This window comes from Eptesicus fuscus, chromosome 7 (genome assembly GCF_027574615.1).
Source record: "Eptesicus fuscus isolate TK198812 chromosome 7, DD_ASM_mEF_20220401, whole genome shotgun sequence".
Classification (NCBI taxonomy): Eukaryota; Metazoa; Chordata; class Mammalia; order Chiroptera; family Vespertilionidae; genus Eptesicus; species Eptesicus fuscus.
This window is the reverse complement of record NC_072479.1, coordinates 50,893,542-50,919,430: the sequence shown is the minus strand read 5'-3', so window position 1 is coordinate 50,919,430 and position 25,889 is coordinate 50,893,542. Positions and strand designations below refer to the sequence as shown.

General features: G+C 39.7%; 1 pseudogene; it reads left to right on the top strand.

Annotated features, from left to right (window-relative positions):
• The first annotated feature begins 12,640 nt into the window (after positions 1–12,640).
• On the top strand, positions 12,641–15,793 carry LOC103304904 (protein BTG3-like; annotated as a pseudogene).
• The last annotated feature ends 10,096 nt before the right edge of the window (positions 15,794–25,889 follow it).

The window sequence follows — 25,889 nt, the reverse complement described above, 5'->3', positions numbered from 1 at the left end:
CACAAATGTTGTGTCACCAAATAATCATTAGATTTGGATGCAAATGACATTCAGTCACTCAAAGAATAAATAGATGAAATCAGTCCTCATTAGAGGAAAGGTTGCTTATCTTGATAATTATTTTAAAGTGAAAATATGCATTTGAACCTAATAATATTGAAAGTTGTTGGGAAAAGACTCATTCTCAAAGAGCCAAACCTGGGATCATATGAAAAATAATCAGTGCCTTAATAAATTATTATACCATCTGGAGTATGAAATATATGTATGTTATTCTTAGTAGCATAAATTATTCTGATAAGGAGGATTAGGTATGACTTTAGTATTTGCTTCAAATACTAAACATATCTGACAGGAACAATGAATTTGCACTTCTTCCACTTGGTGTCTCTTGGACAGTCTCTGAGCCTTTGTAGGGGATGAGAGGTTCTTTTTGTTTTTTGATACATGTTTATATTGTGGCATAGATATTTGGAGAGATAAAACAAGGACTTCTTATTCTAAAATAACACACTATTTTGTTTCTTGAGAAGATTGTATAACAAGATGGAAAATTGAATGATTTCAGCCTCGGTTTGACTTAAGTTCCAAAGTCAGAATTTCTACTTATGCCATGATAAGATTGTCTGTGTGGGACTCACAAAGGAAATGGCAGAACACTAGTTTTTGATGCTCGGTTCCTCATTCACTCAGGGTTTAAAGTACAGAAGCTAAAACATTGGATATTCTCTGTGGACTGTGAGTTCTATCCTACCCTCTTAAAGGACAGTGGAAGCACTTGAACCTCATTTTAAGCCTAGAAAAAGATGCCTCAAGAGAGTATGTGTCTCTTGGACCTTGAGTGATGTGCTCATTGGTGTTGGACTCATACCTGAAAAATCTAAAGCCTGAGAGTTCTAACTGCACTGAGAGCTGAGTAAGATATTGAAGATGGCTGCATTTCCAGAGTTTGGTGGGATGAAGGATTCATGACTATTTCCAGTGGGACAAGAGTGAGCTACTTGAGCAAGCAAGGCAAACGAGAGCTATCTTATATTTTGTCCACAAGGGCCATGTGGAGGTGAGGTAACCCTGGCAGAAATCTGCTGGGGATGTACCACTGGGTGACTCAGGACTGAGAAAAATATCAAAAGCAGAAAAATAACAATGACAGAGTATTTCATTTCAAGGGTTCTCCAAGAGGGAGATTCCCAGTATTGCAGGGTCCTAGAGAACCCCAAAATCACCCCATAAGGAAAAGTGTCAGTATTAAACCTCTGCCAAACCAGAGAAGACTAATGCCAGCTGACAACAATCTCAGTGAGACCTTGAGACTAGTATGCTAAGTGAAATAAGCCTGTCAGAGAAAGACAAATAATGTATGATTTCACTACTATGTGGAACCTAATGAACAAAATAAACAGATGAACAAAGGTCCAGAGGCATGGATGCATGGAACAGACTGACAGATCTCAAAGGGGAGGGGGATGGTGGGGGAGAGATCAACCAAAGAATTTATATTTATACTAGAGGCCCAGTGCATGACATTCATGCATTCGGGGGAGGGGGGTCCCTCAGCCTGGCCCACGCCCTTGTACAGTCCAGGAGCCCTCAGGGGATGTCCAACTAATGGCTTAGGCCCACTCCCCACGGACATCTTTACTGCTGCCAAGGAGGCGGCAGAGGCTCCCACCACCTCCGCTGCGCTTGCCAGCCATCAGCTTGGCTTCTGGTTGAGTGTAACTCCCCCTGTGGGAGTGCACTGACCACCAAGGGGCAGCTCCTGTTTTGAGTGTCTGCCCCCTGATGGTCAGTGCACGTGATAGTGACTGATAGTTCCTCTGTTCGGTCAATTTGCATATTACCCTTTTATTATATAGGATACATGCATAGCCTATAGACACTGACAATAGTGGGGTGAAGGCCTGGGGTGGGGCTGAGGCTGGGGCTGGGTGGAAGGGGACAAAGAAGAGGGGAAATGGGGGACATCTGTAATACTGTTAACAATTAAAACTTTTTTTTTTTAATAAGAACTTACCTGTGATTCACCTCTTCTATCTGTTAGAGGCAGCCAAAGGTGGGGGAGGGACACCACAGGCAAGAAAATGATGACAAGAACAGCAAGCCCTTCTTTTCCATTGCAGTTATCCACTTGACACAGGTGTGTGCTAAAAGTGACTAGAAAAGGCCTGGAGCTTTCTCTAGGTTTTATTCAATGGGAAGTGGCAGCAAAAAAATTCCATGAAACATGTTTAAATGTGCAATGGAAAAAGTTTAAAATACTTTTCTTATTATCTCTGTGAATTCAAATTATTCTATATAACTGTTTCAATAGTCTTTTTATTGATATAGTGCCAGAATTGCAGTTCTTATACTCAAATCCAAAAGTTATTTCCAGAAGAAGAGAATAACCTCAGAGCTGAAATCAGTGATGTTAGTGCTAGGCAGCTACAATAGAAAAATGAGGAAGACACCTTGGCACTAATGCCTGCTCTATGTCAGACCCTATGGCCCAGCAGCCTATACACATTATCTTATCTTCTTGGTGATTTTAGGGAAAAGGTGTCATAGTCCACTTTATCATTGATATCAAAGTTCACGGAGGTTAAGTAAGTCACATTGTTTAGGTCAGATAGCTATTAAGTGATAGAGGCAGAATTCAATCCAAATCTTTGTAATGGTGTCTTTCTCTCTCAGGGAACATGTGGGCACTCAGCCACAGTCCTTCCACCATCTACCCATCCTACAGAATCAGATTCCTATTTTTCTTCCTTACCCTTAGGTTATTTGGTGATGCACCCAAGTAAATAAAAGTTCTTCCCTTTAAAACTAAAGAAACGGAAACATTCATACAAAGACATGAACAGTATAAAGAAGAAATTCACAGAAAGCCAGCCCTGCCAGAACCTCTCTGACCCATGTCCAGGTCACTTCTCCCTGACTTACTTTATTCCAAACACACTGACTCTTTGAAGCAAGTCAGCCATGGTCCCACTTCAGAGCCTTTGCACTGAGGGCCTTCTCTTCCTTCAAATATCTACAGGGCTAATTCTCTGACTTCCTTCAAGTGTTTGCAATAAAGGAGGTGGTACACCTTCTCTTTTACACCTGTGCTGATCATCCTACTTAAAATTGCAACCAGTCCCACAATCCACAGCTCCAATCCCTCTTATCTTGCTTTGCTTTATTCAGGTTTTTTCTAGAACATTTACCACTTTTCAGCAGCTAATTATGTCTATTATTAATACTAGTGGCCCAGTGCACAAAATTCGTGCATTGGGGGGGTGTCCCTCAGCCCGGCCTGCACCCTCTCCAATCTGGGACCCCTTGGGGCATGTCCAACTGCTGGTTTAGGATCAGGCCTGAACCAGTAGTCAGACATCCCTCTTGCAATCTGGGATTGCTGGCTCCTAACTACTCACGTGCTTGCCTGCCTGATCGCCCCTAACGACTCTGCCTGCTGGCCTGATCTCCCCCAACTTCCCCCCCTTCTGGCCTGATCACCCCTAACTGCCCCCCCGCAAGCCTGATTGCCCCTAACTGCCCCCTTTGCTGGCCAGCTCACCCCCAACTGCCCCCCCTGCCAGCCAGATCGCCCCCAACTGCTCCCCCTGCTGGCCTGCTTGCTCCCAACTGCACCCACTGCCAGCCTGATCGCCCCCAACTGCCCGTCATGCCAGTCTGCTCACCTCAACTACCCCCCCCCCCACTGGCTTGATTGCCCCTAACCTGCCTCTACCTTGGCCCTGCCACCATGGCTTTGTCCGGAAGGATGTCCAGAAGGTCTCCCAGAAGGTCTCCTGGTCTAATTAGCATATTACCTTTTTATTAGTATAGATGTTTTTAATATGTTTTTATTGATTTCAGAAAGAGGAAGGGAGAAAGATAGAAACATCAATGATGAGAGAGAATCATTAATCAGCTGCCTCCTACATGTCCCACACTGGGAATTCAGCCTGCAACCCAGCATGTGCCCTGACCAGGAATCGAATTGTGACCTCCTGCTTCATAGGTTGACACTCAACCACTGAGCAACACCCACCAGGCTTATTATGTTTATTAGTTATTGTCTCTCCCCTTCACTAGAATGTGAGATCCATGTCGCCATGGATTTTGTTGTTGTTCTACCTCAAATGTCTACAAGGTTGCCTGGCACATGGTAGGCATGTACTGTATATTTATTAAGTGAATTACTAAGTACTGACTTTTATCCACTACTGGAGCTATTACATACCACTGTGACTTACTGGCACCTTACTTTTTGGTTTTTGCTCTACTCTACTTGCTAGAATTCCACTAATCATCTTGAAATGGCCCATTCTGTAAGTTCACCCTTGATCCCATCAGACCAGTCTGGGGTTCAGCTGTAGAGTCCAATCAATACTGACTGAGCTCCAGCCCTCACCTGATAAGTCTCTGTCAAAGTCATCTGACATGAAAAAGTTCTTAATTTTCATAACATATATTGTCAACCTATTTTAGATTTATAAATTATAGCCACTGCTTTTGATAGATGCATGTGGATTTCAGTAAAAATACACTGTTTTTCATCACGATGAATTTCGATATGTGAGTATATTCTAGTACTTACTAGGTAGATTCTTTCCAAAATAATGATTTCTGATTCTACTTTGTAATTAAAATATAGGCATGAACCAATGTTTGCATGCAATATATGGTAGCTGTTTTTGCATAAAACTCAAAAATAAATATTTATATATGAGATTGAAATAAAATAAATGTAACATTGTCTATGGCTGTGAAATTGATAATCCTTGCTCCTACAATGAAAGATTTGCAGAGAAGATTATCTATTCAACACCATTCCCATGTGGATCTATTTAGTGCAACTTTACTTGCAAGAATCTGTAAAAATGCTAATAAACCACATTTTTCAGCAGCTTAGACCTAGTTCTTTATTTGTTTCTGGCTTTGGGATAACTTTGAGTAGGAAATATAGTGTCACCATGGGTAATGAATGATGCATGCATGAAATAGTGACCTTAAAACAGCACATTTCTCTTAAAGGAATCAATTTACAAACCACTGCAGCTTAAATTTTATGAGCAATTATGTATCATGTCTTTACTATGTAAATGATAGAAAATCTATTTTAATCAACATCAATTTCCATGAAATTGTAATTTTGCTAGTGTTCATTAAAAAGGATAAACTAGATATGGGAAATGGTTTTAAGGAAACAAAGATTAAAAGAAATATAGAAAAATTGTAGGGAAAATGCATTTTTCTTCAAAAGTTATGGTTTGGGAAAAATACAGAAAATCTCAGCAATGTGCCTGGACAAAATATTACTAGCAATCCTGGAAGATTCTCCAAATGGCGGTAACAGACAGACCATACTATTGTAAATTAGAAGAATCTTTAGTACTTCCCTAGTCAGGGCATTTTATTATATTACAGGTAACTAGCTATGTAGCATTTTTTGTTGTTGTTCCCTCCCTTTAAACACTTTCTTTCTTTCAGTTTTAATCTTACATAATCACAGTTTGATGCACCATTGTTAATATTTTGCTTACTCATACTAACTGCAGTAGTTCCTGGTGGCAATACAGTGGAAGTGGACAGAATGTAAATAGATTTGAAGATATCTTCAACTTCCTTGCAAAACAAAATAGAAATAAAAACACTCTAGCCCTCAATGAACTCAATTACCCACTTTCTTTTACCTGGATTCATACAGGAAGAATGGTATCACTACTAGTATAAATTTGTTCTCACAAAACTCAAATAAGTACTTACCACCTCATGAAAATCCCACCATGCTCCTGTAAATGTACTCTCCCATTGTCTCTACCACTATTTCAAATGTTTTTAGATATATTTTTATTGATTTCAGAGAGGAAGAGAGAGGGAGAACGAGAGAAACATCAATGATGAAAGAGAATCATTGATTGGCTGCCTCCTACAGGGGATGGAGCCTGCAACCCAGGCATGTGCCCTTGACTGGAATTGAGCCCAGGATCCTTCAGTCTGCAGTCTGATGCTCTATTCACTGAGCCAAACCAGCTAGGGCTATTTCATATGTTTTCAAATCTCCCCTTATCTTCTTCACACACCACCATCCCTGCACCCTTCAGTAGATGAGCTTGCCTTATGTACCACATAGGAAGATGGAATCAGACCGGAAAGGACTCATCTTTCTAACAGTGAGTCTGCAGATCTAAGCTTAGGCCCTGAGTCAAATCCCATTTCATCTTTACTGGCTGTGGGACCTAGGCAAGCTTATAAATTTTGCACATCTATAAAATGGTGATAACAATATGAATCTTACAAAGATTATGAAGATTAATACATTGATGTAATTAGCATAACATAATATATTCATGCAATGTGATTAATAGCACACACATATATATCAGAAAAGAGTTTAGCATACAGCAAAAATAGTGTTAGCTTTATCACCATCATCATTTATTATTCTCTTCTATTAGAACAGAAAAAGTGTTTCTTCTTCTGTCAAAGGTCCTTCACATATGCCTATCTTCTTAAAAACTTTTATCTTTCCTTTACTATTGTTACCATAGATAGGTAGTTCAGAGTGCTGGGGAGTCTCTCTGATGGGCCAAGATGGTACTGTGGGAGGCTCTTACCCTGAGCATGACAAAAGCTAGAAAGATGACTGGATAGTGCCTAAGCACCCCAAAAGCTAACAAGTTAATTGGATAGAAAAAAAAAAAAAAAAGCCCTCTCCCCTTCCTATCCCTGTGACAATGCTGGACTTAAGCAGGAGGAGAAAGATTGATCTTTAAGAAGGGAGTCCACCTTTCTCCTAGGTTCCAGCACTTAAATAAAACCTCTTTCCTTTTGCAGCATCACTTGCCTTAAAGTACATCTTTTCCTGTATATTTTCATCCAAGTCCTCTCCTCTGAATTTCAACCTGCTCCTTTATTATGTTCCTTTCCTTAGCATATGGCCCTCCATTTTCTCTTCATCCAGTTGCTAAAGACAGAAAATTAGAAATCATTTTCAATATAGCTTTATAGTTACATCCTCCCCTAATCCAGTATGAAGCTCTAAATCCAAATTTATTTTTAAACTAGAGGCCCGGTGCATGAATTCATGCATGGATAGAGCCCCTTGGCCTGGCCAGCAATCGAGGCCTATTGGGGGGCTGACCAGCCAGGGTGAGGGGCCATGGGAGGTTGGTTGGCTTGGGGGACAGCCACAGGAGGTTGGCCAGCCAGGGGGGAGGGGCCGCAGGATGTTGGCTGGTCGGGAGGAGGGGCCACAGGAGGTTGGTTGTGGGAGCTCCTGTGTTGAATGTCTTCCCCCTGGTGGTCAGTGTGCATCATAGTGGCTGGTCCACCGGTCTTTCTGGTTGTTCCAGCTGTTCCAGTCATTCATTCGTAAGGGTCGCTTAGGCTTTTTTTTTTTTTTATAAATAATATATTTTATTGATTTTTTTACAGAGAGGAAGGGAGAGGGATAGAGTTAGAAACATTGATAAGAGAGAAACATCGATTAGCTGCCTCCTGCACACCCCCTACTGGGGATTTGCCCGCAACCAAGCTACATGCCCTTGACCAGAATCGAACCCAGAATCCTTCAGTCCACAGGCCAACACTCTAGCTGCTGATCCAAACCGGTTAGGGCCGCTTAGACTTTTATATATATACTAGTGGCTCAGTGCACAAAATTCGTGCACGGACAGGGAGTTTCTCTCAGCCCAGCCTGCACCCTCTCCAATCGGGGACCCCTTGGGGGGCCTAAACCGGCAGTCGGACATCCCTCTTGCAATCTGGGACCACTGGCTACTAATCACTCACCTGCCTGCCTGATCGCCCCTAACTGCCTCTGCGTGCCTGATCACCCCCAACTACCCTCCCCTGCCAGCCTAGTTGCCCCCAACTGCCCTCCCCTGCTGGCCTTATCTCCCCCCAAATGCCCTCCTCTGGTGGCCAATTTGGTTCTAATTGGTCAGTTTCTATGCCAGTCATCATCAAAAGCTCCGCCTCCTAGGCAGCCACTGCCTCCTTACAGTTGACCCAGATTTGGTTCTGATTGGCCACTTTCTACGCCAGTCAGCATCTCTGGGCCTATCAACAGGGCCTAATCAGAAAGGCAGGGCTGACCAACAGCCCTGGTGGAGGTTGGAAGAGAAATGGATACAGGGTTGCTGGCCAGGCTCAGAGTGAAAGAGAGAGGCAAGTGCTGGTCAAAAGCTGCCTCAGATGCTACAGATCAGCCCCTGCTTCTCTCTTCAGGTCTCTTTCTGGGCCTGATTCAAAGCCCCCTCAGCAGTCACTGCTGGGTCACCAGGCCTGCAGCCTCAGTAGTCAGTGCTGGGTCCCCATGGCAACCCAGCGCTGATTGCAGGACTGACTTCCGAATAGGTGTTCTGATTGGCCGGTTTCTATGCCAGTCAGTATCTCTGGGCCTATCAATGGGGCCTGATCAGAAAGGCGGGGCTGATCAGCAGCCCTGGTGGAGGTCTGGAGAGAAATGGATGGAGGCTGCTGGCCAGGCTAAGAGGAAAAGAGAGAGGCAAGTCCTGGTCAAAAGCTACCTCAAATGCTACAGATCATCCCCTGCTTCTCTCTTCAGGTCTCTTTCTGGGCCTGATTCAAAGTCCCCTCAGCAGTCACTGCTGGGTCACCAGGGCTGCAGCCGCAGTAGTCAGTGCTGGGTCGCCATGGAAACCCAGCTTACTTCCCGTTGATCAGCCTTTGGTTGTGATGAGTCATTACACCCTGGTTCTTTATTATAGAGACTAGAGGCCTGGTGCACAAAATTCATGCACGGTTGGGGGGATGTCCCTCAGCCCAGCCTGCACCCTCTCCAATTTGGGACATCCATCTCACAATCCAGGACTGCTGGCTCCCAACTTCTCGCTTGCCTGCCTTCCTGATTGCCCCTAACCGCTTCTGCCTGCCAGCCTGATCACCCCCTAACCACTCCCCTGCCAGCCTGATTGATGCCTAACTGCTCCCCTGCCAGCCTGTTTGCCCCCAACTGCTCTCCTCTGCAGGCCTGGTCCCTCCCAACTGCCCTCCCCTGCTAGCCTGATCGCCCACAACTGCCCTCCCTTGCAGCCCTAGTCCCTCCCAACTGCCCTCCACTGCTGGCCATCTTGTGGTGGCCATCTTGTGTCCACATGGGGGCAGGATCTTTGACCACATGGGGGCAGTCATCTTGTGTGCTGGAGTGATGGTCAATCTGCATATTACTCTTTTATTAGAGGCCTAGTGCATGGGTGGGGGTCAGCAGGTTGGCCCTGAAGGGTGTCCCGGATCAGGGTGGGGGTTCCCTTGAGGTGTGGGGCGGCCTGGGCGAGGGGCCTGTGGTGGTTTGCAGGCCAGCCACACCCACCGGTGACCCAAGCAGAGGCCCTGGTATCTGGGATTTATTTATATTCTACAATTGAAACTTTGTAGCCTGGAGTGGAGGCAAGCCTTCTGCTCGCTCCATGGCAGTAGCCATTTCTGTTGGGATATATTTACCTTCTATAATTGAAACTTTGTAGCCTGGAGTGGAGGCCTGGTCTGGCCAGGGCTGCAGAAGCTTGGCTTCTTCCATCACCAGGGGCAACACTAGCCTCCTGCTCTTCCAGCTCCATGGCTGCCGCCATTTCTGTTGGGATTTATTTACCTTCTATAATTGAAACTTTGTAGCATTGAGTGGAGGCCTTTGCCAGCAAGGGCAGGAAGAAAGCTTGGCTTCCTCCATTTCCAGGGAAACCCAAGCCTCCCTCCTGCTCTCTGTGGCTGCAGCCATCTTGGTTGGGTTTATTTGTATATTTGCTCCTGATTGGCTGGTGGGCGTGGTTGTGTGTGTGGCTTGTGGGTGTAGCGGAGGTATGGTCAATTTGCATATTACTCTTTTATTAGATAGGATAGTTTAATCTCCATAGCTACACCTCTGTTGCCACTTTAAATTAGTCTTATCTATATTTTTATTTTAACTATTCCATAACCAAGCTGGTATATCTACAGAACACCAAGAATGATACATTAAAATGTAAATTGGACTTTCTCTTTCTGTTTCTCCATCTATGTTTTAACAGAAGAATTGCCAAAAATCTCATTTTGCCACCAAAGGCTTCAATGATTTGGTCACTGGTTCCAACATTATATTGTATCTTTCCTTCCTTCAATTCCTAAAAAAACATGATCTTTTTATGTCACATAGACTTTTCACATAACATTCCCTCCTACCTGGAATGCTTTTCCTCTTACTTTTTACTTTGCTAATTTTACTTATATTTTATATCTTAGCTTAAATGTCACTTTTCTGGATAGCCTTCTTTAAGTCCCAAATCTAAATTACATCTCTCTTTTTATTTTCATTCTTGTAGCATTTTTCAAAAATTATGGTATAGGCCAATTTGCCTATTTGATTCTTACACTAGTCTCTGAACTTTATGAAGGCAAACATAAGGTATGCTTTGTTCAAACTCATGTCTAATCCTTATAGCCATTTAATATGTAAATAAATATATGAATACATGTGTGTGTTTATCAGCAAGTTACCTAACCTCTTTTTGTCTCATCTGTGAAGTTGGTATAAGAATTTCTTCCTTACCAGTTTGCTTTATTAACCAAGAGAGGAAATGCTTATTATCTAGTATGTTTGTTACCAAAAAGTATTGCTTCCTCTGCTTCATTTACCATCCCAACCCCCAAGCCAGCAGCCTGATATAGTGGAAAATGATATCAGATTTGATGAAACTAGATTTAATTTTTTTTTTCAGTTATTACCAGTGTGACTCTGGTAAAGTTATTTAATATCTATGAGCCTGTTCTCTCATCATAAACTGATATAATAACTATCCCAATAAGATTGTGGTTAGGATTATATTAAATAATGTGTATAAAGCATCCAGCAGGTAAATATTCTATATATGTAAGTTCCTAGTTCCTAAATACCCAAGATATAATATATAGAGTAATTTCCCACCATTTTCATCCAAGCTCACATCTATATAAAAACACTTTTAAGCTAAAATGCTCTTTCAGAGGGCAAAGAAACCAGAGAAGTGTGTCAAATCTCCATCTTCAGAAGGAATATAAAGAACCTGGGGAGCTGAATGAAATGCAAATTCCAGGGCCCCCTCTCACTGACATTTGACTCACTAGATCTGGAATGAACCCAGAGATTTGCATTTTTATAAAGCCAACAGGATGAATAAAATGTTTCACTGACTTTAATTCTGGAGACAAGTTTTTTAATGCATCAAATTTGGGATGGAATATTTTCAAGTGTTTGGGTGAGCAACAAGTGAGCCTATACCTCCTCAAAGGGCACATTTATTTCCTTAAGAGTTGAAGCTTTATTCATGCTGCTTTATGAAATGAACTTAATGTTGAACTTAGGCCATACAGGGCAGTTTCTTTCCCCAAGGCACTGTTTATCCGAATATAAATAGGCTTTCTAAATTGTACATGAACCTGTGCTTACTCTCTTGGAAATCTACCAATGAGAAGAGTGATATTATAGATTTACATATGTTTCAGAAATAATGCATTTCCTAAACAAAATTCACGATTTCTCATAAGCCTGACATGTAAGTTTACATTTTATAAAGAACATATGTTAGAAGAAGTAATACTATATAGTAGTAGTCATGGAATACAAACAAATCAAAAACAAAAATGGTAGAATGATGTAAATAGACATTTATGTAAATTTTAAAAAAATTTCAAGTCACAAGCATTTCTTTATAAATCAGTGCCAAATATAACATCTTATTTTTATTTTAAAATGGCTGACATTAAACATTTTAAATCTCAGTGGTTTTATAACTAAAAGCCATTTAATTATCTCTTTTTAAAACCAAAGTGTAAAAGAAAATTGAATGTCAAGGTACTAAGTCACCCAAGGCATAAAAGCCTATAAAGATTATTATAAATAACTCCCAGGTACCATATACATGGAACAAACATTCCAGAGTTGCTTTGGATTTATATACATATGACTAGAGGCTTGGTGCATGAAAATTCATGCACTGGGGGGGACGTCCCTCAGCCCAGCCTGCCCCCTCTCACAGTCCAGGAGCCCTCAGGGGCGGGAAACCACCCAGCAATCAGGGGAAGGCAATGCCCCCATCACATCTCTGCTGCTGCCACTCCTGGCAGTGCAAGCCTCGGGTGGCCCTGGTTACCTGAGCCTCGAGTGGCTCTAGGCAGCTAGGCAACCGCCATCCAAAGCTTGCCTGAACCTTGGGCCAGCCCTGGGCAGCTGGGGTGCTAAGGAACTGGGGGACTTCGGAGCCAGGCGTGTGGAAAGGCCGGACCCACATGGGGGCAGGCCCAGCTGTGCCACATGCCTGCCATCCCAGTGGGGCTGAGGGGACTGGGTGCCACCATCTTATGGCTGTGGGCAACACCATCTTTGAGGGCATGGCAGTCAATTAGCATATCCCCTCATTATTGGCTGTGGGCACCATCATCTTTGTGAGGGTGTGATGGCCAATTAGCATATTCCCTCTTTATTAGATAGGATTGATGTTGTCTCACTCCATAAAATATTGTTAAAGATGATTAAAATGTGTAAACCTACATTGATAAGTATAAATTTAATTTGTAAGACATAAAAGAGGAAATTTATGTCCTACCGTCTTGCTATATAGGTATGTTTTTCTCCAGATGAGTGGAAATAGTGTTCTGAGTTCTGCATTTATAACTAAGATGACTCAAAGACATGAGGCTAGTTTGAAAACATGGTAAGTTGAAGAAAGAGGCAGTTGAGAGGTTTGCTGAGAAATTGATGCTTCAAGAAAAATATAAAAATTACTGGTATCCTGAAAAACCATTAAAAGGACAGCCTATGGATGCATTTGTGTCAATAAGTTTCAGAGACTTGATCCTGACATCTTGAAAGCCTGTGAGAACAGCCGCAGTTTGTACAGTGCCTGGGCTTGTGAGAGGACCTCACTTTGTGGGTGGACCACGTGAGGTAGGGAGAAAAAAAAATGCAGTCATTGTTGCCAGCTTTGAAAATGAGGATAGAACAAGAATGAGATCGCTAAGAAAGTTACCTGGGCCCTTGATAAGGTTATCTCTGATTATCAGTCAGGATCCCCTTCTTCAGATGAAGAAACGAGGAAGTAGAGGTGAAATCCAGTTCGGTGACTACAACCCAAGCCCCATATACCAGATTTTAGAACTGATATTCCCACCTCTTCCAATGTGGCCTTTGCCCAGAAAAGAAAACAGGAATTTATTGAGGGAATGGCTATCAGAGTCACTACACTCCTCCTGTTCCATTATGGTTATCCAAATGAGGGAAGGAAGAATAAACCATATTGCCCAATTCCAGTCACATGAAATGCATTGTGACCAGATTCACTGGAGTAATCCTTACATGGTAACATCTCATAGTAGTAAAGTTAGATGGGTTAAACCATCACACTTATTTTTATAGAGAAGTTATTGAGAATAATCTTTCTAAAAAATATATGAACTTTAGATATATTTATATAGTTTGAGAAACTTTATCAAATTAGTTAAGTGCCTGATGTTTATATATATAAATATAGATATCTGTTTAATTTATTTCAGAGAGGAGGGGAGGGGGGAAGAAAGATAGAAACATTGATTGACTGCCTCCTGCATACCCCTTACTGGGATTTGAGCCCATAACCCAGGCATGTGTCCTGACCAGGAATCAAATCACAACTTCCTGGCTCATAGGTCGACACTCAACCACTGGGCCACACCAGCTGGGCGAAGATTGGAATCTTTTTATTCATTTTTATCTTCATAACCTATTTAGGTATTAGGGGCTCATAACATCAATAAAATTAATAATAAAAATAGTTTTATAACACTTTGGCTAAGTCATAGTTCCACTTAATTCCCAGAGCACTAATTAGAATTACAACAACACTGTGGTGTGGATAATTTTATTATGCCAATTTTATGAAGGGTAAAATGAGGCACAGGTGGTTAAGTAACATCTCTAAAATCACATAACTAGTAAGTTGAAGAACTAAGATTTGAATTCAGTTAGTTGACTACACAGTTCATACTTCTAAGTTCTTAATGAATAAAATATGTTGACTTGCTCAATAACTGATAACTTTTTTTTTTTTAAGTCTTTTCATCCTCCAGTCCTCTGGCTATGGTAAAATCAGACTCTAGTCTCGCCAAGTGAACCTCAAAGACACATCCTGGTTAATAAATGGTGAAAAATACTTAAAGTTACTGATGAAGTGATAGAGTGATAAATCATATACTTATTTGAATACATAATAGAAAGGTCAGGGTAGAGACAACATTAGTAATTTTAGATTTTTGAGTCACCATAAGTATTAACTAACAACACATAATATCATGAAATAAAACAACAATAGAATTGTGCCTATCAAATTTAAAACACATGAAAAAATGTATATTTGACTGCATTGAGGTGATCAAGGGAAAAGATTTTTGACAGAAGAATGGAAGCACATATTTTCTTATATAAGCAACATGCAATCTCCTAGAATCTTTTTTTTTCAAGATCTTCCATCATTTTAGAACTAGACTATAGATAATCACTTCACAAGCCTCCATAAAAACCAATGCAGAATAAACTAGCATCACTGTCCTCAGGAATTTGCATCATAATATATAAAACAGAAAAAAACCTACTGAAAATATACTATCAATTCTACTTCTTGTTAGGGTACAAATGGTCACAACACAATTTTGTTTCCATTGTAATCATTAGAAAAAGTTGTAAACTAAAAATTATATATATATATATATATATATATATATATATATATATATATTATAGATAGATAATAGATAGATAGATAGATAGATAGATAGATAGATAGATAATCCTTGACACAAGGAGTCTACAGGAGCTAAATTCCAAATAAGACTAAGACCTTCCTAGATAAGCAGACATCTGTGCCACAAGGGGGCATTTGGAAAGTCTAGCACAATACATACAAGGTCGGCAATGCCATAAATATAGGAATCTGCTTCTATGGAAAGTGGGGCTTTTACCTCTTCAGTTTGGGTGACAGGTAGGAAGCATTAAGAGCCAAAAATGCAGATCTAGTTTTTTCCAGCAATCCACTGATTCCCCCCATGGGACTTTTACTAATAGCTGGGAAATGTTGACTGCTGTGCTGGCAGCAGTGTTGAATACTGAGACTGAGATGGAAATTCAAAAGGGACCTCCACAGTCTCCTTATGTTTAGATTCCAAGTCATTCTGGATCCAGAGCTCAAGGCATTTTAAGGGCTAGAAACTGAAGTTACAACTCAGCAATCAGTTTCAATCCATTTTAGTTCCTGATTGAAATGAACTACTAGCTTCCTAAAAGAAAGAACATGCCCTCATTAAAGAAAAATGCTATTAATTCCAATGCCTATGGTTATTTAAGTAGCATAAAATGTAAAGTTATGGCAAAAATATGATCCATAGTCAAGAGGGAAAATTAGTCAATAGAAGAAGATCCACATATAACCCAGAAGTTAAAATTATCAAAAACTATAAAATAAATATTGTAAATATATTAAAGGAAATAGAAATTATACAAATATATGGACAAAATGAGTGAAAGGAGAATCTAAAAAAAAAAACAAACTTCTAACAAAAATGGATGTTATAGAAATAAAATATACAATATTTAAATTAAGAATTTATTGGAGAGTTTTAGAGCTCAATAAAATGTTTGACTATTGAAGTATTACAGTTAACAATATTTTAAAACTTAATTGTATAGCTAAATCCATTGGTTGCATTTTAAAGTAAGGAAAAACCTGATAAAAATCTAATTTCCTGTATTTCTTCTTCTTAGGGATTTAGGCGTAAAACTGTCAATATTATCATTAAGTCAACATCAACAACATGATACATTTGTACTTTATATAGCATATCATGAAGTGGGTTCATTATAAATTTCTCAGTGATAATGAATTCCAAAGTATCAGATATATTTAAAATATTTTTCATATACTCTATAATTTATTTGCAAAAATAAGTAAGAAAATTGTACAATGAATTATGTAAAAAATGATTAACCCATCTTTTGACAAATCAAATCATTCATATTATGAAAAAAAATTGAAGCCAAATCCCAAATAATAAAAATTTTATATTTGGACCATTATTGTTATATACAGTTTAATAATATCATTGAACTTAAATAAACAGTTTATCTTTCACCTTTCATATTTTGATTGGATATATCAGCAAAGGACCTCACCTAAAATGTCCTAGGAAGGATATTTTGTTTTATTTTCACCATATCATAGAAGATTAAAAGTTTTTCTTTTGCCATATTTATAAGAAGGAATACCATTTCATAGCTACAGGAAAAAGATATTTGCTGTGAGAGAGATGATGGAGTAGGAAGTATACCTTTTAAAGAAGTCAAAAAGATGGCGGCATAGGTAAACACCTAAACTGCTGCCTCGCACAACAATTTCAAAACTACAACTAAAAGACAAAACATCTATCACCCAGACCCACGGGAAAACTGGCTGAGTGGAAGTTCTACAACTAGAAGGAAAGAGAAAAGAGCATTGAGACGTGCACAAGCGCTGAAAAGCTGAGGTATGGAGGCACGCGATCCGGGCTGGCGGCGGGTGTTGGTTTTTTTCAACCCGAAGGGAGACAAGCTCCCGATTACTCTGAAATCCAGTCTCTGGGGAGACGCAGGGGACCCAAACTCCTATGGGGAGAAGTTGGACTGTCTGCCATCGGGTCGGAAAGTGAGGGTGGCTTGCTTGCAGAGCTGCGCACAGGAATAATTGTTTGCTGCACTGGGGCATGGGACACGGGGACGCAGTCTGAGATGCAGAGATGGATGACTAGCATCCATCACTGTTTGCCATGCCCTAGCCTAGTGACACCCTGAGACCCTGCCCCGCCCAACCTACAAACCCACCCAAGCTAGAAGCAGCGGCTTTTGCATATGAATGGCCTGCCCTATCGCAGCTTAACCTAGCAAACTTGCAGCCCTGGTCAGACAGCTCCAAAACCTCCAAACCCCAAGCAAAGAGGAGAGAACTGTAGTTTTCACTGTAGCTCCTGCTGGTTGGCCTCAGACAGTAGCTGACCTGCCCCCATTGGAGATCCAGAAGCCAGTGTACCTAGTGGTCAGTGTGAGACACCAGATTTCAACTCCTCACATCCATAAGTGACACATTCAAGAGGTAGACTCAGTGAGCACCAAAGTCCCACTGAAACAAGTCCTGCACCATAAGCATGTCTCCAGCGCAGCAGTTCTTCCATTATAGACACAGTGGGTCCTCACAGCCAATTGGCCTGGAGGTCAATTCCTCCCAGTGTACCAACAGCAATCAAGGCTTAACTACACCAAGACTTTGTACTCAGCCCACAAAGGGGTGTACCAAGAACGTCTGCCTCAGGTGATTGGGGAGGCTGAGCTACTGGCCCCTATAGGTCACCTACCACACAAAGCCACTCCATCAACACAGGGAAGCAGCCAAATGCGGAGACAAAGAAACATGTCACAAATGAAAGAAATGGAGGAAAGCAAACTACTGGACATAGAGTTCAAAACCACATTTATAAGGTTACTCAAGAATCTTCTAAAAACCACTGAGAAACTTGATGAGACCTCCAAGGAGCTTAGTGAGACCTTTAAGGACCTTAATGAGAATGCCAAAAAAATGGAAAAGGACCAGTTAGAAATTAAGCATACACTGTCTGAAATAAAGAATATACAGAAACTCAACTATAGATCAACTTACCCCAAGAATCAAACCAAAGATCTGAAATATGAGGAAACAAAGAACACCCAACCAGAAAAACAAAAAGAAAAAAGAATAAAAAAAATATATAGATAGTGTAAGGAGCCTCTGGGACAACTTTAAGCGTATCAACATCCAAATTTTGGGGGTGCCAGAAGAAGAGAGAGAGCAAAATATTGAAAACCTATTAGAAGAAAAAATGACAGAAAACTTTCCCTACCTGGTGAAAGAAATAGACTTACAAGTTCAAGAAACACATAGAACCCCAAACAAGAGGAATCCAAAGAGGACCACACCAAGACACATAATAATTAAAATGACAAAGGGCAAAAGACAAAGAGAGAATCTTGAAAGTAGAAAGAAAAAAACAATTAGTTACCTACAAGTGAGTACCCATACGACTGTCAGCTGATTTCTCAACAGAAGCTATGCAGGCCAGAAGGGAGTGGCAAGAAATATTCAAAGTGATGAACAGCAAGAACCTACAACCAAGATTACTCTACCCAACAAAGCTATCATTCAGAATTGAAGGTCAGAAAAAGAGCTTCACAGACAAGAAAAAGCTAAAGGAGTTCATCACCACCAAACCAGGATTACATGAAATGCTGAAGGGTATTCTTTAAGAAGAGGAAGAAGAAGAAAAAGGCAAAGATAAAAATTATGAACAACAAAAAGACATCAAATACATACCTACCAACAAGTGAATCTAAAAATCAAGTGAATAAAAAAATCTGATGAACAGAATGGATTGATGAATATAATAGAATCAGGGACATAGAAAGGGAGTGGACTGACAATTCTCAGGGGGAAGGGGGTGTGAGGGGTGCGGGAAGAGATTGGACAAAAATCTTACACCTATGGATGAAGACAGTGGCAGGGGGTAAGGACATGAGGTGGGGTGGGGAATCAGGTGGAGGGAAGCTATGGAGAAAAAAAAAGAGGAACACCTGTAATAATCTGAACAATAAAGATTTATTTTAAAAAAGAGAGAGAGAGAAAAATAGCTATGTGAAAGGCTCTGGTGAATAAGAAATGGGCTAGCCTTAACTGGTTTGGCTCAGTGGATAGAGCGTCGGCCTGCGGGCTGAAGGGTCCCAGGTTCGATTCTGGTCAAGGGCATGTACCTTGGTTGTGGGCACATCCCCAGTAGGAGGTGTGCAGGAGGCAGCTGATTGATGTTTCTCTCTCATCGATGTTTCTAACTGTCTATCCCTCTCCCTTCCTCTCTGTAAAAAAAAATCAATAAAATATATTTAAAAAACAAAAAATTAAAATTAAAAAATAAAGAAGTCAAAACTTTCCTTCATAAAAAATAATAGTAATAACATTATGGTTATATGTCAATACATATATATATATATATATATATATATATATATATATATATCAGTTTTCAAGATACTTTCTTGTACTTTATCTTATGTACAAAGAATTATATATATATAGTAAGTTATCAAATATCAAATGCCAATATGGCAAGTGACAGACAAGTCAGAGGACAGAGATACAAAACAAACAGCTAAGTAGGTGAATAGGTGATTGATACAGATTTCTTTTACAGAATATATTAGGATATAAAAATTGGCTTACTTATATTATGAATTAATACTCCTTTTAAAGATTATATACAGTCATAGACAGTTAATTTTTTATATTATGTTTTAATGCTTTATGCTCACATAAAACAGTTATTTCCTTCCCACAAAGGCAGTCGATTAGCATTAATCATATATCATTAACCAAAGCTATCTAATACAAGCACATAGCATAACCCAGTCTTCATAGTTAAACACTAAATCTAAAAAGGCTATTTGTGATTGATTATAAAAGATACAAAATCAATTTTGCATTCATGAAATTTATCATAAATATTTTAGAATATTAAAAAATTGCATCTTGAAAGATTGACTTTAAAAATAAAATTACAAAAATACATTATAATAAAATTATATGTTTTACTGTCATAGATGAGAACAAGTAAGATATTTTTTCACTCAGTAATGTAGCATTTATTTTGTAAGTTTAAAAATAATATCAGAACATGATTTTAATAATGTTCACATTTCATAGATTTTATATTTTATTGTAACACTTCTGTAGGATTTTCTTTCTAACGTCTTAACTGATCTCAAAAAGAACATGGCCCTGGGTGGTTGCACAGTGCTTAGAGCATCAGCTGTTGGACCAAAGGGTCTCGGGTTTGAATCTAGTCAAGGGCACGTACCTCAGTTGCAGGTTCAATCCCCTGGTCCCAGTTGGGGCGCATGCAGGAGACAACCAGTCGATGTGTGTCTCTCACATTGATGTCTGTCTCTCTCTCTCTCTCTATCTCCTTCCCTCTTCCCTCCCTTCTGCTCTCCCTAAAGATCAATGGAAAAATTATCCTCGGTTGATGATTAAAAACAACAACAACAAAAACACAAAAAAGAACATGAACAAAACACAAAACGCCTTCGCCTTCTGAATCTCAAGGTGACATTTAAGACTGACATCAAGCTAGCGTAAGAAGATCTCAACATTTATTCTTGTCCTGTGGGGATAAGCAAATCATTAATATAAGCAAGTATCAGGCCATTAAGTGCTTTCAACATCAACAATAAAACTTTAAAATCAATGCAAACCCTGACAAGAAGCCAATATGAAAACTGGAGGACAAAAGTGATGCACTTTGGCCAGGTACGTAGCCTCACGCTGTGAATGAACTGAACGTTGGAGATTGATTTATCAAGAAGTCGAAACATCAAGAGGGTGTACCAGTCCAGTCTCAGTGATTATCATGTTGCAGTAGTTTCAGTACCAGTCATACTTCTTTGCTCCACTCCAGTGATTTTCAACTTTTTTCATCTCATGGCATCCATAAACTAATTACTAAAATTTTGTAGCACATCAAAAAAATATTATTATTTTTTTGCTGGTCTGACCAAAAAAATAGCTATAATTTTTATTTCATTCACATCGGATGGCTTTTGTTGTCATTTTTTTATTTGACAGTTGAGGAAAAGAGGTCAGTGCCCCTGACTAAATAGTCAGGTGCTGCATGTTTTAAGAATTCTTGTGGCACACCAGTTAAAAATTGCTGCTCTACTCAAATAATGTGCTACAGACGAAAACCAGTTCTTCACAAGAGCATCATTTTGCACTGAAACCAATAAATAGACTCAAATTAATAGTAGTACTACTTGGCTGGGTAGCTCTGCTGGTTAGAGCATTGTCCCGACATGCCAAGGTTTCTGGTTCAATCCCCAGTCAGGGCACATACAAGAATCAACCAATGAACGCATAAATAAGTAGAACAACAAATAGATGTGTGTTTTTTTCTCTCTCTCTTAAATAAATTAATTAATTTAAAAATTAGTATCACTAACTTTTGTTCAATACTTTAGAATTCACACATTCTTTATCAAGTAGAATTCCATGTGATCCAGGAATAAGGATATTCACAATTAAATAATAATATTCACATACTTTTGTACTGCTATTAGTCTGATGATAAACTTAAAATTGTCTATACAAATATTAAAAAGTGAGAGTTATATGGTTCTAACAGGGGTGAGGAACCTTTATTGTGCCAAGGGCCATTTGTATATTTATAACATCATTGGCAGGCCATACAAAATTATTAATGCAAAAATCAGCCTGCTATATTTAGTCAAACATTTAATTAACTTACCCCTACTGCCTTGCAGGGCCAGACCAAATGAGTCCACAGGCCTTATATGGCCGGCTGGCAGAAAGTTCCCCACCCCTGAGCTAAACCTTACTCCTAATGTGCAAAACCTCCAATTTATGGCGAATAGTTCCAATTCCTTTTCAGTGTACATTTTTTGTCCATTTTATTCCTTACATAAACATTATATAATCAATAATACTAACAGCTATCACTAACTCACTATGAGTCATTCACAAACTGATTTAATTTACTACTATTACTACTATCCACATTTTACAGGTAAGGAAAATAAAGCAGATAAGCCAACAGTAAGTGACTAAGAGTTTACAATTTGTAAATGTAAGAACTAGGATTCTGACCCCAGAAACTACTATGTCATTTTAATATACTCTAAGTTGTTCATATGTGTGTGTTTCATTTAAAAAAATTATGATACAATTGTCACATTGCAAATAGTGAAAAAACAGAGAGGTAAATATAGTCTCCAAACAATATCATCCTTTTCTTAGTAAATAAAATCTTTTTATGCTAGTATTTATACACAAGTGACTATAACAAATGTAAGTGATTGGAAAAGTCGTTCTGAGTTCTGTGGCCTTTTTTCCCCCTGCTTGCATTGATTACACAGGATCTGGTCATTGAAAATTGCACAAATGCTCAGCGTATACTCACATAGTCTCTGTTTAAAATAAAGGATATGGTACAACAGGAGACAGAAAGTACAGGCGATCACCAAGGGGTTCCAGTCCCCAGGATCCCTTCTCAGCCACATAAAATACACTTTGTTTCCAGATTGTGAACCAAGATATGAACAATGCATCCTGGTTTCAAGGGAGCCCAGCCAAAAGTTTAGAGTGGTATCTTTCATAACCAACAACTCATGTAAGTAAACCCAGGATGTGTAATAAGTTAAAACAGGTTTAAAACATCAATATAAACATTTCTAAACAATGTACACAAGCTTGTACCAAGTGCCTCCAGGGAAGTTTGAACTTTAACATCAGATTACATATCACTAACACAGTTTGTCCTCATTTTATCTTGGCCAAAGATCAGTTCCAGACTGCCAGTCACCCACACACAGAAGCATGGAGCTTTCCTAGTCCGGCTGTGAGAGTACCTGTGGTACACAGTGACCATTACTGAGCAAGGCAATTTACTGCACAGGCGCTCATAAGCACCAGTGGACTCTTTGGAAACTCAACTAAAACTTGACACTTCTGTCTCTGGTCCCATTTTTAAAAAAATATATATTTTATTGATTTCAGAGAAGAAGGGAGAGAGAGAGAGATTGAAACATTAGTGATGAGAGAGAATCACTGATTGGCTGCCTCCAACACACCCCCTACTGGGGATAGAGCCTGCAACCTGGGCATCTGCCCTTGACTGGAATCGAACCTGGGACCTTTCAGTCCACAGGCTGACTCTCTATCCACTGAGACAAACCAGCTAGGGCTCGTTTATTACTATAAATATTCCAGCCCCTTCTGGAAGAAGTGTTGGCAAAATTGAGAAGTTGTTATTTACTATAGCTCTAAAATGGAGGAACCCCCCAATTTAAAGAAAAAGAATGACAAGATTAAATCTATAGAAAGAGTGAAAAGTGAGAACATGGAAGAGAGCATGCTATTCTGGGGTTGAGAGATGCAATCTTGGAACTGCCCTTTCTTTGCTTGTTTAGCAGGTGCAAATACAAACTAGGAGACTGGAGATATTAGCAGAAAGGAACAAAGAATTAGACAACTCATTTGGGCAAACTGGAAACTTAATACTCATCTATCACTCAGAAATGGTAATGTGTAATTCATGTGCTTCCACTTTGATTGATGCCAACCTGAATTAAAAATGGCAGCTCAGGCCCTAGGTGGTTTGGCTCAGTGGTTGAGCGTAGACTGACCATGGTCAGGGCACATGCCCGGGTTGTGGGCTTGATCCCCAATGTGGGGCGTGCAGGAGGCAACCAATCAATGATTTTCTTCATTGATGTTTCTATCTCTCTCTCCCTCTCTCTTCTTCTCTGAAATAAATAAAAATACGTTTTTTAAAAATAGCAGCTTAAAAGCATAATTTTTTCTAAGTGCAGAAGAGGAGTTGCAAGTCATAATGTTGCTCTGGTCCTTTTTTCTTCTTTTTCTGTACTGTCTATAATTTCATGTTATAATCCCCACAATCCCTATATCATGTTATTGACTATATGTTGCAAATTGACTTCTCCCTTATTTATTGCTGCTGTGATAACATTATTATGTATCTAAAAAAATATATAACTTAACATTATTTTTATTTTAAAATAAATATTGCAAAGTGAAATCCAAGGACACTTAGTTTTCTTTCCTTATCTTTAGAGTTGCCTGGTTATATAAATGTTCAAGCCTATTGCTCAAGTAGGTTGTGGATGGTGGAGGTGGTGGAACTAGGTAGGTGGTGTGTCTTTGTGACTAAAGAGTGGGGAGGAGCCCACAACAGGGAAGGCAAGGTTCACAATTGTTATTAGATTATCTGTTGGTGTCCCGCTTTAAGAATCAATGCCTCAAGAGGTTCTCCATGATGATAGAAAAGTGACTTTTAAAACATGCATTACTTGACTATTTAGTCAGGGGCACTGACCTCTTTTCCCTTAGATTGTCAAATTAAGAAAAATTACAACCAATACAATGTCTGGTGTGAATGAATCAAAATTGACCTATTTTTTGTCAGCTCAGCAAAAAAAAAAAAAAAAAAAGATTATATATATACACACACACACACACACACATATTTGGTGTGTCACAGAATTTTAGCAATCAGTTTATGTGTGCCAAGAGATGAAAAGGTTGTAAATCACTATGATAGAGGATGGTGTGTAAAGCCCCTAATATGGACCTGGGTAGCATAGGCCTCACCTGCAGCTTGGCCCCAACATCATCTTGAAACTCTGAGGCCCTGTGTCCAGATATGCTCCTTTTATCCTTCCCTATTTCACCTGCCCGACCCTGGGTAATGGGCCACCCAATTGGAACCTGGTTTGGCTCAGTGGTTGAGCGTAGACTGACCATGGTCAGGGCACATGCCCGGGTTGTGGGCTTGATCCCCAATGTGGGGCGTGCAGGAGGCAACCAATCAATGATTTTCATCATTGATGTTTCTATCTCTCTCTCCCTCTCCCTTCTTCTCTGAAATCAATAAAAATACGTTTTTAAAAAATAGCAGCTTAAAAGCATATTTTTTTTCTAAGTGCAGAAGAGTAGTTGCAAGTCATAATGTTGCTCTGGTCCTTTTTTCTTCTTTTTCTGTACTGTCTGTAATTTCATGTTAAAATCCCCACAATCCCTATATCATGTTATTGACTATATGTTGCAAATTGACTTCTCCCTTATTTATTGCTGCTGTGATAACATTATTATGTATCTAAAAAATATATATATAACTTAACATTATTTTTATTTTATAATAAATATTACAAAGTGAAATCCAAGGACACTGAGTTTTCTTTCCTTATCTTTAGGGTTGCCTGGTTATATAAATGTTCAAGCCTATTGCTCAAGTAGGTTGTGGGTGGTGGAGGTGGTGGAACTAGGTAGGTGGTGTGTCTTTGTGACTAAAGAGTGGGGAGGAGCCCACAACAGGGAAGGCAAGGTTCACAATTGTTATTAAATTATCTGTTGGTGTCCCGCTTTGAGAATCAATGCCTCAAGAGGTTCTCCATGATGATAGAAAAGTGACTTTTAAAACATGCATTACTTGCCAAAACCGGTTTGGCTCAGTGGATAGAGCGTCGGCCTGCGGACGCAAGGGTCCCAGGTTCGATTCCGGTCAAGGGCATGTACCTTGGTTGCGGGCACATCCCCAGTAGGGGGGTGTGCAAGAGGCAGCTGATCCATGTTTCTCTCTCATCGATGTTTCTAACTCTCTATCCCTCTCTGTAAAAAAATCAATAAAATATATTTAAAAAAAAAAAAAACATGCATTACTTGACTATTTAGTCAGGGGCACTGACCTCTTTTCCCTTAGATTGTCAAATTAAGAAAAATTACAACCAATACAATGTCTGGTGTGAATGAATCAAAATTGACCTATTTTTTGTCAGCTCAGCAAAAAAAAAACAAAAAAACGATTATATATATATATACACATACACATACACACACACACACACACACACACACACACACATATTTGGTGTGTCACAGAATTTTAGCAATCAGTTTATGTGTGCCAAGAGATGAAAAGGTTGTAAATCACTATGATAGAGGACGGTGTGTAAAGCCCCTGAGTAGCTGGACCTGGGTAGCATAGGCCTCACCTGCCGCTTGGCCCCAACTTCATCTTGAAGCTCTGAGACCCTGTGTCCAGATATACTCCTTTTATCCTTCCCTATTTCACCTGCCCGACCCTGGGTAATGGGCCATAGCCAAACTTTGACTGGGGCCACCCAATTGGAACCTTGGCCAAATTTATGAAATAAATACTCTGGTTCAATAAAACAAAAACAATACAAAACAAAATGTGTATATGAAGAAACTAAGATGAAGCCACATGATCCTTTAAAAAGAGTGAACTATGGTGTCAGACTATCATGT